Source organism: Echeneis naucrates, chromosome 24 (assembly GCF_900963305.1).
Source record: "Echeneis naucrates chromosome 24, fEcheNa1.1, whole genome shotgun sequence".
Lineage (NCBI taxonomy): Eukaryota > Metazoa > Chordata > Actinopteri > Carangiformes > Echeneidae > Echeneis > Echeneis naucrates.
The window spans coordinates 7624478-7635587 of record NC_042534.1 but is presented as its reverse complement, the minus strand read 5'-3'; the positions used below and the strand labels follow the sequence as shown (position 1 = coordinate 7635587).

Sequence of the window (11110 nt, the reverse complement as noted above, 5' to 3'; positions counted from 1 at the left end):
TCTTGACATCACACGGTTTTTTTTTGTTTGTGTGTGTTTGCCCTATAGTTCTGTATTATGTTAGCTTTTACACTTGTGAAGCACTTTCGTCAACTCTGGTCATTTTTAAATGTACTATATAAATACATTTGACCTTGACCTTGAAAGAGATAATTAAATAAGTCATTCATTATTTAGGCATAGATAAAAAGACTGTGTGGGTGATTTATTATGCTCATATAATAACAAATATAATAGGCCAACAAGTACCAGATAGGAAAAATCTATTGTTTTTATTAGACAAATATACAACAACTATTAGAAAAATATAATAATTCGTCCTTTTATTTACTGAATTCATCTTGGACTGTGAGCTCAATCATAATTTATTTTAATAACTTCATTGTGACGTACTATTCTGTTCATTGAACTTGGAACCAACTCAACCAGTTCTCGAATCACACGGGCCATTATTTTGGAAATCCCCGACAGGATGTGGAGCTCCCTCCAGCTCCAGTCTGCTGTGACACCGGCCGTCCAGCAGATCCCCACGGAGCAGCCTGGACTGCCGTATTCGGAGAGCCGGGCACCCCCAGTTCCTGTTTCCGCCGCAGCCTTCCCCTCACTTTTCCTGGAGCACCCCTCCTCTGTCAGTCCGGGCCTCCGCAGCCCCGCTCGGATGCCGCTGGAAGCCGCCGTATCATGACAAGGTGGGTGATATTAACTGCGCCTGCATGGCGGAAATGTAGCGACGGAGGAAGAGCCGAGCCCGAAGACTCCTCCGCTACATCCCGGCCTGTTGACTGCGTCTCTGCCGAGCTCACGGTGACCAGATAACGGTCACAGCAGGCGGAGTGTGCCCGACCCCGCTACATCCGCGCCGGCTACGCCGTTATTATCGACCCGCCTCTTGCTGAGCGGCGGGGTCGGTACTTAACCTACGTCGCATCCACATAAACTAACCCGCGTCCTCTTTGGCTGCTGAAAGGGAGGCAAAATGGACATTTTCAGCAACAATTAGAGCTCTCATTGTGTCCGCTTAGTGAGTCCGGGTCCGGTCTGCCATGAGCCCCGCTCCCGGACCGGAGGAGGCTCACCTGGACCGGACTATGGACCGGGACTCAAAGCGGAATCAGTCCGAGGCTAAAGGCATCAACAGGGCTAGGAGCCAGTAGCCCAGAGCAGCTAGCTGCGTTTTGGGGCTTTTTTTTTTTTTTTTTTTTTTTGTTTTTTTGCGGTATTGTGTGAGTTCACACGGTTTATATGTGAGAGAAATGCGTTTGACCTCCAACCCCCGGCGCGCACACCGCCGACACACAGACACATGACACTGGAGGTGTTTGACAAGTGCGTGTGCGCGCGCCCCGGCGTGCATCCACCGGCGACTTCTCCTCGGCTGTGTTGAATGTGGAGAGCAGACGAAGCTGTCTGCGTGTCGCCGCCGGTTTCCGGATGGCTCTGTAATAATCTGCACAGCCAGGTGGTGCGTTTCGTTCGCTGCATCTGGGGGTTTTTAGTTTGACCGTAATAAAGTCCTCCCTGATAGGTGATCATGAAATAAAATGGCTCATACAGACCCATTCCCTCCCCATCACACGCACACTATAGATCCCTAAGGATCATATGGATGGTAGCGCACACACACACACACAGTTGTGTTTGTGGTCCTGTTCAGATGACTGACATTGGTGGTGGGAAGGCTGGAGGTTCACACTCCAGCAGGCGCGCCCATCTGGAGATGTATGCCTTCATGGAGTTGTAAAAGTGCCACCATTTGGCACATGTGGTAAATCAAATGCATATTGAGGAACTGTTGACAATTTTTTTTTATTTTTTACAAAACGATTTAATATGACAGACGAAAGTGAAAAAGAGTGAGCTATGTTTGTATTGACTGAGCATTGCTTCCTTTTGTTTTGTTGTACTGTGTCGTATAAGTTGATATCTGCTGCAGATACAAGACATGTTTGAACTGTGAAGCTCCATGGGATGTTTCTTTTGTTTCACAGCATATTCGTAGACAGAAAATGATTAAGTCATAGTGGTGTGCGGTGCCAAAGTTATCCCCAAATTTTGATCCATTTGCAGTCAAAATGCCCAAGTGTTGTACTCATTTGAATTGTGGTTGCTGACTTGATAGAACCTCGACACCTATGGAGGACTAATGCATCATTAATGTTGTCTACGAAAGTCACAGTTGGTAACTGAAACTAGATTGATTGAGTTAGTAGCCCTAAACCATTCATGAATAAGTAAAGAGGCATATATATTGCAGTGACAGCAGTCTATGCCACGGTAAGGGAGCGCTGTCTTGGATTCCAGTCCCAGGGACTGTGCTGCTTGAGATAGACACCCGTTTGAATTTGAACTGCTTTAAAGTGTCAGGGGGCAATTATTTTACATAAAGAAAAGTGACTCATGCTTTGATCTGGGCTTGGCCATTTTTGGAATGAATAGGCATAGCCACAGTTGGACCCATTTATATCAGGCTCGCGCAAATAATAACATCAGAGCAGTTAATTTTCGGCTGCATAATTTTTGATGAAGCACTTAAATCAAACGGTAGTGATAACACTCAAACTAACCCTGGAAATTTACTTGGCAGGTTTGACAGCTTTTGCCGAATTCCCTCCAGAATGTGTTGTTTCTGGTGTTGAGTTGATTTAATTGGAGTAATGTTGCATTTGCAACTGTGTAGCTACTGTAGCACTGTAGTACTGTAGGGCAGTATCATGTGCCTGTAGCACATGATACTGCATCTATAATACACGATGCTGTGCTTTCTAGTAGCAAGTAACACCCCCTCACTTCAGCAGATCTATTTTCTCTTTCCCAATCCTTCGTTACACTGTCTCTGTTCTTTGTACATCCACTTTCCATGCGTCACGCTGTCTGTCTTCATTCTTGAGTAATGAGTTCATTAGACTTATTAGTGTTGCTCTGCCGAAGAGGTTAGATGCATTGCAGTGAGCAGAAATGGACATTGACTGATTATATGGTTTTATATTCATTTAAAACAGCACATTTGTCACGTGGCAAGAATCATTCCTCCGTTTGGTTTTGTGCAACAATCTACTGGCAAGTGGAGTTGTATTTAAAATAGCACTTGGATTTGTTTTTCATTTCAGTTCTGGCTGCAATAACAGCCTGTCACCTGCGCAGGAAGCGCCTGTTTGCATGAAAAGCCATTCTAATTTCAAGCATCACAGTGTTTTGGCTCAGTGTACAGTGTGTGTATAATGCTTGATATTGGCTTCAGTGCGCTGTGTATACATCCCCTTTTTGCACCCTGTTGTCCCAGATATATCCCTTTTTTCTTTTTTTTTTTTCAAGAGAACGTTGGATGGATGAGAAGAGAAGGCTGAATAGAGCTGTGCAGGAAACAAACAACACATTTTGAAGTGAAGAGGCTATGCAAGACACAACAACGCTTGTAGCACGCTGCACAAACAATGCTACCAAAAGAGGAAGGCTCATCTGGTAGCATTGTTTAGTTGGTATTGTTAATCTCTGTGCAGTGTATTTCTGCTCTCACATTCCAGATAATAAATTGTAAATAGAGCAGAAGTGATTAAAAGGGAGCTTTTGCTTCTGTTGTTCCTACTTTGGGGAATGGAAAGATTGAAATTGGTATACAAGGATACATAGACAAACAACTATTTCAAAGCCCCATTATGAAAGGACTTTGTCAGTCAAGACAAGAAAGATAAGGAATAGCTGGTTCATGCACATGGTTCAGTGAGCAATCACTGTATGTCCAGTGCTGGCATTTGGCTGGCATTTATCATGTGAGACTGGAGTTTGGTGTTTTCTCTCTACTCTGCCCTCTGGCTTTTCAAGACACCCGCAAAGAGATATGAAAATATTCATCGACCTATTAAGATGTTAATGACTTTATGGAGAATGTTAATGATATGTTGTGCATTAAGGTGTTGATTATAGCGCTAATCAAGTGCCACCCATGTGCAACAACATACCTGTTGTCCCTTAGTTTCTGTGAGCTTACAGAATGCAGCCTTTCTAAAGGGCAGGATCTGTAGGAAAAAGGCCTTTGTGCCATCACTCTCATCCTGCTCTCATCCTGACGGAGGGCCATTATTATCTGTATTGTAAGACAGAGTGTCTGTCTAGTGATCGTACAAGCCAATCACAGAACGAGTATGGGGCAGGTTTCCATGGAGAAAGCAGGTTGGGCTGTGAAGCTGCTGGAGCTCAGCTTGAGCAGGCTAGCCTGATGCAGTCTGATAGCATTCTCCAGCAGCAGAAAAAGAAAAGACCCCAGCAGGTCTGCCCTGTTCTCTGCCTGTCTAAATGCCTCACTGCTTGTCTACCTGTCTTACTCAGCTGAATGTCTAAAGACAGGGTTGGAGAAGGGGAGATCTGAAAAGGAATTCAGTCAGACAGACACAATAGGAACTTGGCCCCATAGCCATGCAGCATCAGATTGGATTTGTGTAGGAGCTGGACTTAGATCACATAATGCCTTAGCCATAGCTGTCTAGAGTGGGTTTGGAGGATGTTTGAATGTGTGCAATGTTTGGGTTGAGGGGTAGCTTGAAGTGCACCCTATCTCTCTTATTGTTACTGTGACCAGTCGGAGATCCTGACCTGAACTATCCCTCAGAGTTTGTTACCCGAGCTTTGTTTGGCACTGTAGGGGGTGCTGGCCAGTCTGGGGTGCACTCACTTGCGCACGTGTATTTGCGCATGTGTGCACACTTAGCCAAAGTGTGCTTGATTTTTGCTGATTTTTTCCCGAGAAGGGAAGCAGGTCTTACGACATTTCTTTTCGGCTCATTGGAGCCATCCAGAATTAGGCATGTACTCATCCACATGCAGCACTTAAATGTCTTCCCTTCCCTTTTTTTTTTTTATATCTTTGCAGTTGGAGGGAGGTAAGTGCCCCTTGTTGCACAGCCTTTTTTTGTTCCTTTACATTAATTTGTATTTATGGACATGCTCTATATATTCTAGTTTTTCACAGGCTCTGTGAATGCTTGGCATTAAAACAATTGTGGCGCCTCCTGTTAGGGAGGAACTGAATTCACATGGGTATGACACCCTATGAGAATTATTATCTCAATTGAATTTGCTGAGCGGCTCACTGTGGGACGCTATGAGCCCCCCCACACTTCTTGCCAAACGACCACCCACCTACTGATAAAAATCCCCTGATATTCAGTGCTCATGGCCCATCAAATAGCTGTGTAAGCCTCTCTGAGTCCCGCTCAGGCCAGGATCAGAGCAGACAGGGAGGGCTAGAAGGATTCAGAGATGCTGCTAAAAATTTTCAGCTGCCTGGCAAAAGGCACTGTCCAGGTCTAATGTACCCTACAACTTCTGACTTAAAATAGGATCCAAACCTATTTAAGTGTCTCAGGGCCTCTTTCTGGCATGAGACACCGCTGAATGCACAAACCCACAGTAGCTGCTTCCACAGATGGATGAGATGGAGTTTGGAATATAGGAGCAGCAGATGGGTAAGGAGGGAAAATTAGGAGTGAAGGCAGAGGTAGTAATCGGGACAGCTGTGCAGCTTGAGGCACAGGCAGTGTCAGATCACCAGACTCTCTCAAACCCCACCCCAAAAAATGAAAAAGGGAGCCAGAGAGCCAGATGCTGGCCATTAGGATCAGAGCGACAATAGCCCAAATTCATTTCGCGACCAGAACACAGAATGCACAAGCCCATGAAGGCGTACACACAGAACAAGACTTTGAGCTCCTCTGACAGAATGGGTGCATCTCCCACTCTTGGGTAGAAAGGTTGTGTGACAGGCCTGCCTCTGCACAGGGGTTTCCAGATATTATTCTGTTTTCCACAGGAAGTCCAAATTTCCAGCAGCCTCTCCACCTCTAACTAACCAAATGAGACTGATTGAATGGCCTCTATTGAGCCAGTTGTATCTGATCCAGTACTGGCCAGTACTGGGTGCCCTGCATATGACCTCCACACAGGTCCAAAGAGAGTTCAACCCCAGGCTCCTGGAAAGTGTAACCTGGACCATGATGAAAGGTCTGCATTATCTTTTAGTCTCAGGCAGGGGGTTTATTTATGTCATTGTTGCCATTCCTGGTTTCTGAAGGGTTTGTTTGCCATGGTGGGGGTCGGGGGAGGTTTTCTTGTGTTTTTATTTATTTATTTTTTGCTTTGTTTTTTTATTTTCTACCATTGACCCCCCATGGGGTAAATTCATGTGACCTCTACTGAGAGGTCAAAATGAAGGGTCAGCTACACTGTAGAGTCCTCTTAGCTGTAGGGGATTCAATGTTCCAGTTAGCAGCTGCCCTCCCACTCCACTGGATCTGCCAAGTTCATTGGAGATGATGTGGTCAATGTGCTTGTGTCTATCTCCATATCTACCAAAGAGTTAATTGCAAGTGTCTTTGGCATGTGCAGTATGTGTACTGATAGTTGGCGGTGTATGGAGGCTGAGAGGATTGTCAGGGATCGCAGAGGATTGGCCTAATTGGATTTCTGTTGCAGGAGTTCTGTCACCTGGCTGAGCATGAAGCTCTGGAAGACAGCAGGGTAGCAATCAGATAGCAATGACACTGTGATTATGCAACAAAATCTGCATCCAGCAGCTGCAGATACAAATATCCACTTTACAGAACAGAAGGATAGAGGGCCTAATACCAAGTTGCCAACATCTGCCAAATCTTTTATTTAGTTCTTGTACCAAATATTAAAAATGTAAAAAAATAATGGTAGTTGGTGGTGATTAGTTTCAGGAACCAATGAATTGCTAAATGGCAGAGGTGTAATGTCAATCACACATAGAACCCTCAGAATCAATTTAAACTTTTAAATAATGATTAACTATTATGATTGTGGAAATGTATGGTTAATCAGACAGCAAAACATTCTCCGAGTATCCTCAACTGACTGGAGTGCAGTGCAGCTACAAGACATTATGTGTTCTAACTTAAGCACATAATGCTCTCAACTGAAAAAAGATCTGTTATGATTTTTTCCCCCTCTTCTACTACAGGTCTATAACCCACAGCTGAATAAACAGTTTGTTCCATTGAACTTGTCAAGCCTTTTTCTCTGGGGGTTGTTGAAAAGCACTCTGGGAAATATAGGAAATCACTAACTGAAGTCAAATTAGACAAGGAAGGCTGAAGGAAAGTGGGCACAACAAAACAGTAATTATAACAATTGCAGAACGACTCCTGGAGTGCATTGTTAATCACATATTGATCTTCAACAGTGTAAGAGTATCTGAGGGTGGTTTGTTCTTCATTCTTTTCTTACAGCCCTCCTTTAGGGCTGAGGTGGGTTTAATCAAGGACATGAGCAGATGATCAGGGCAGTATAGTATAAAACAGAGATAAAATTATTAACAGAAAAGAGAGATGCTGCAAATTAGACACATCTGGTTATTAATTGTATGCAGCAGTACATTGGACAATTCTGAAGTTTTCAAAAATTGAACTTTCAGGGAACTTTCTGAGGGATCACAGACCATACAGGCTCTATCAGTGAGTTGCCATGAATTTGTACTTGAGGACGAACATACATCAACTTAATTTTGACATTTATTCCAGCTGCAATGAGTTTGAAGAATAGATTTGAGTTTATATCCATTAAACATTCATGAAGCATTTGTAGGAGCTTCAAACTCTCAGTGATGTTGCCCTTTTGTTACTTAATGGCATTTCTTTCTATTAGGAAGTTCTGTCTGTCAGAAAAATCTCATTCCTAACGTTTCAGTTATTGATTTTGTTCTAATGACTTTATTATCCCCATGTTTTGCACGATAGATATTGAATTGTATGACACTGCACTTTTTTCAGGCCTTGTAGTACAGATTGGAAACAGCTTGTGGTTTGCTTGGCCTGGTCATATAGGGAATGTGCAGGTGTAGTAGTCTAGTCTGAATTACAGTGGCTTGCAAAAGTATTCATACCCCTGCTGAAGAGAAGCGCCCCCAGAGCATGATGCTGCCACCACCATGTTTGACACTGGGGGTGGTTTGTTCAGAGTGATGGGCAGTGTTAGCTTTCTGCCACAGCCCAAAAAGTTCAATATTTAATCTCATCTGATCAGAGCACCGTTTTCCACATGTTTGCTGTGTCCCCCACATGGCTTCTGGCAAACTGCAAACGGGACTTCTTATGGTTTTCTTTTAACATTGGCTTTCTTCTTGCCACCCTTCCATAAAGGCCAGATTTGTGCATTGCATAACCAATAGTTGTCCTGTGGACAGATTTCACCCCCTGAACTGTGGATCTCTGCAGTTCGTCCAGTGTCACCATGGGCCTCTTGGTTGCATCTCTCATCAGTGCTCTCCCTTTTTGATCTGTAAGTTTAGGTGGACGGCCGTGTCATGGTAGGTTTGCAGTTGCACCATACTTTTTCCATTGCCGGATGATGGATTGAACAGTGCTTCGTGAGATGTTCAAAGTTTGGAAAATCTTTATATAGCCTAACCCTGCTTTAAACTTCTCCACAACTTTATCTCTGACCTGTTTGGTTTGTTCCTTGGACTTCATGATGCTGTCTGCTCCCCAATATTCTCTTAACAAATCTCTGAGGCCGTCACAGAACAGCTGTATTCCTACTGAGATCAGATTACACACAGGTTGACTATTTAGTCATTAGGTTAACATGCAATCATTCAGCAATCATCAGGAAACTTCTGTAGGTAATTGGTTGCAGTCAGAGAAAAGGAGGCTGAATACTTTTGTACACTGCACTTTTCAGTTTTTTTTATGAAAAAAAAAAACAACCCATATGTAATTGCATATTTTTCATGTATAATTTTCTTTGTGTGCCACTTTGTGCTGGTCTTTCTCATAAAATTCCAATAAAATATATTTATGTTTGTGGTCGTAACGTGACAAAATGTGGAAAAGTTCAAGGGGTATGAATACTTTTCCAAGCCACCATAACCTGATGCTATCAAGCCAACGCAGACCCCAATGGTTGCCAAGAGTTTTTCCTTGCAAATTGATTGAGTCAGTTCTGCATCACTTCTGAAATAAATAATTGTGGTATTTCTGCTAACACAGAAGCCATAATGTTGAGGGTAAATTGAGCTTGTATATTTTCTAGTTCCTCTCATTATCGCAGGTCATCCCCTGACCACTACCATTTTTGTTACATTTGCTATATAAGTAACGTCTTTCTGTTTTACATCCTCTGCTTGTGCTGCAATGGAAAACGTGTGGTGTACAAAACCCAAAGTGGAACCATCACTCTACATGATGTGGTCTACCTTAGCATAACGCTAATGACTAGTACAGTGGAGCGTAGTGGAGAGTAAAGTAGCTGGTGAGGTACCTTTGAGACACTGACAGCTTCCCTTTTTTTCCCTACTCATTTGTTTGCCTCTGTCCCTCTTATTGTCCCTTTTTGCTGTTTGTTAATTTTTGGTTTATTTTCAGCTTGTGTCATAAACTGGCTTAAAATTAACTGCGACTGTAAACAGTGAACCTGGCAGGACCTCTTATTCAAACGTGATACTTCTAATAACCTCCAAGTCATATTCATAAGCAACCTTTGCCTTACGACATCATCACTTCCCTTTTCTGTGTAATGCCACCTTTACAAGCTTGCTGATGCCCCTCATTCATCTCTGCGTATTTATTAGAGTGGCAGCAGTGGCATTCACCAAAGGGAAAGCCTTTGGCAAATCAGCATGAGACTATTTGCATCTGACATGCCTGTCATGTAGCCCTAAGGCTGTTGCGTGCACAGTGTCATTTCCTCCCCTCCCTCTCTTTTCATGGTGTTGTTTTGTCATCCTCTACCACAAACGCAATGCTCCTTATTGCCAATGCCATTACTGCAAAGGGGCCTTTAAAGGTCCCACTTGGCAGAGCCACTGCTCAATTTTACCTGTGGTCTGGGAGAGCAGTAACAACATGCCAGTCAGATATAAGAGCTCCTGATGGGGCTCAGTGAGATGACACAGCCGTCCAAGGCCTATCATGGTGTTTGAGACATGGGACAAATTGGGAAAGAAGAGGAAGGAGAGGACAAGAGCAAGTGACTGACCACTTACCAAAAAAAAAAAAAAAAAAATTCGAACCATCCCACATGGAAGCAACAGGAAAGTGCGGCAGGAGACTGGATAGGCAGGATGGAGGTCGTCTGAATCAGCGGGATGCATTCTGTCAGCTTCTGTCAGTGGCCTAGAGCTAGTTTTGACGAGGATGGAGGAGACTCTCATGTAATGCCAGCCACACTACCAGGTTTTCAAATATACATCGGTAAAATAGATATGTGACAAGTAGCAGAAGAAATAAAAAAAACTGCCTCCACTACCCTGTTTTTTTTCTTTACTTTTCTTTGATCATCTGACAACAGCAAAGAACTGAAGTTGGCACATCAACTCAATGAGGAGCTTTTAACACCCAGCAAGGGCTTTGCCTCACTTTGATTTGAGACGCAAATTAGTGTTTATTATAGATGAATCCAGTGTTATGGTTGTCTTCCAACTCTTGATACCTAAACAAAAAGTGAAACCGTGCAACAACCTTGATCTGCTGCGCTGTCGCATCAGAGGATGAATGAGGCGAGCAACTAACCTGGATGGCTTAGTTGTGCATGTTAACTGAAGAGAATATGAGAGTTGTAAAGCTACCCTATAGTCATTATAAGATAACCTACCCTGTCTGAATTTAAGAGCTAATTATATGTTGGCCATTGAACTACTTGTCCTGGTGAGTGGGCGAGCCTTTACAGCATGGAGTGCGTCAGGCCTGGCTAAGGTCAAGCTGTGAGATTCAAGCTTCATCTGTATGCTTACTCCTCTATTTAAAAGCCGACCCGTCCACTCTAGTTGAAATAACAAAACGCCTTCTGTGCTCGGCCCCTTTTCCGTTCATATTGGCATCATCCGCCTCACTCGGTCTTTGCTCTCCTCTGGCAATTGGCGCCCTAATTGAGGCACTCTTGAGCCATGTTTAGCACCGTGGCAACGTTGCCCTGCAGATAATCATTGTCTTGTGGATTAGCATAACAACAGAGGAGCGGCTTTGCTTTAATTCCTCTAACACTGGACCAAGCTCCTTTGTGTCGGCTCGCCTGCCGGGCTTGTCTTAACTGGGATTAGAACCATGGGCTCCTAGCACCCACCAGGCCCCCACATTACGCTCATGCCCCTGTCTTTGTTCTT

General features: G+C 43.8%; 1 protein-coding gene across 1 annotated transcript in view; it reads left to right on the top strand.

Moving 5' to 3' along the window:
* Positions 1 to 485: 485 nt before the first annotated feature.
* Positions 486 to 11110, top strand: part of fut8b (fucosyltransferase 8b (alpha (1,6) fucosyltransferase)) — a 74092-nt gene continuing 63467 nt past the window's right edge. Inside the window, exon 1 of the mRNA XM_029496400.1 lies at positions 486 to 689. The gene's annotated coding sequence lies outside the window, so the exon portion shown is untranslated. The remainder of the gene's footprint in view (positions 690 to 11110) is intronic.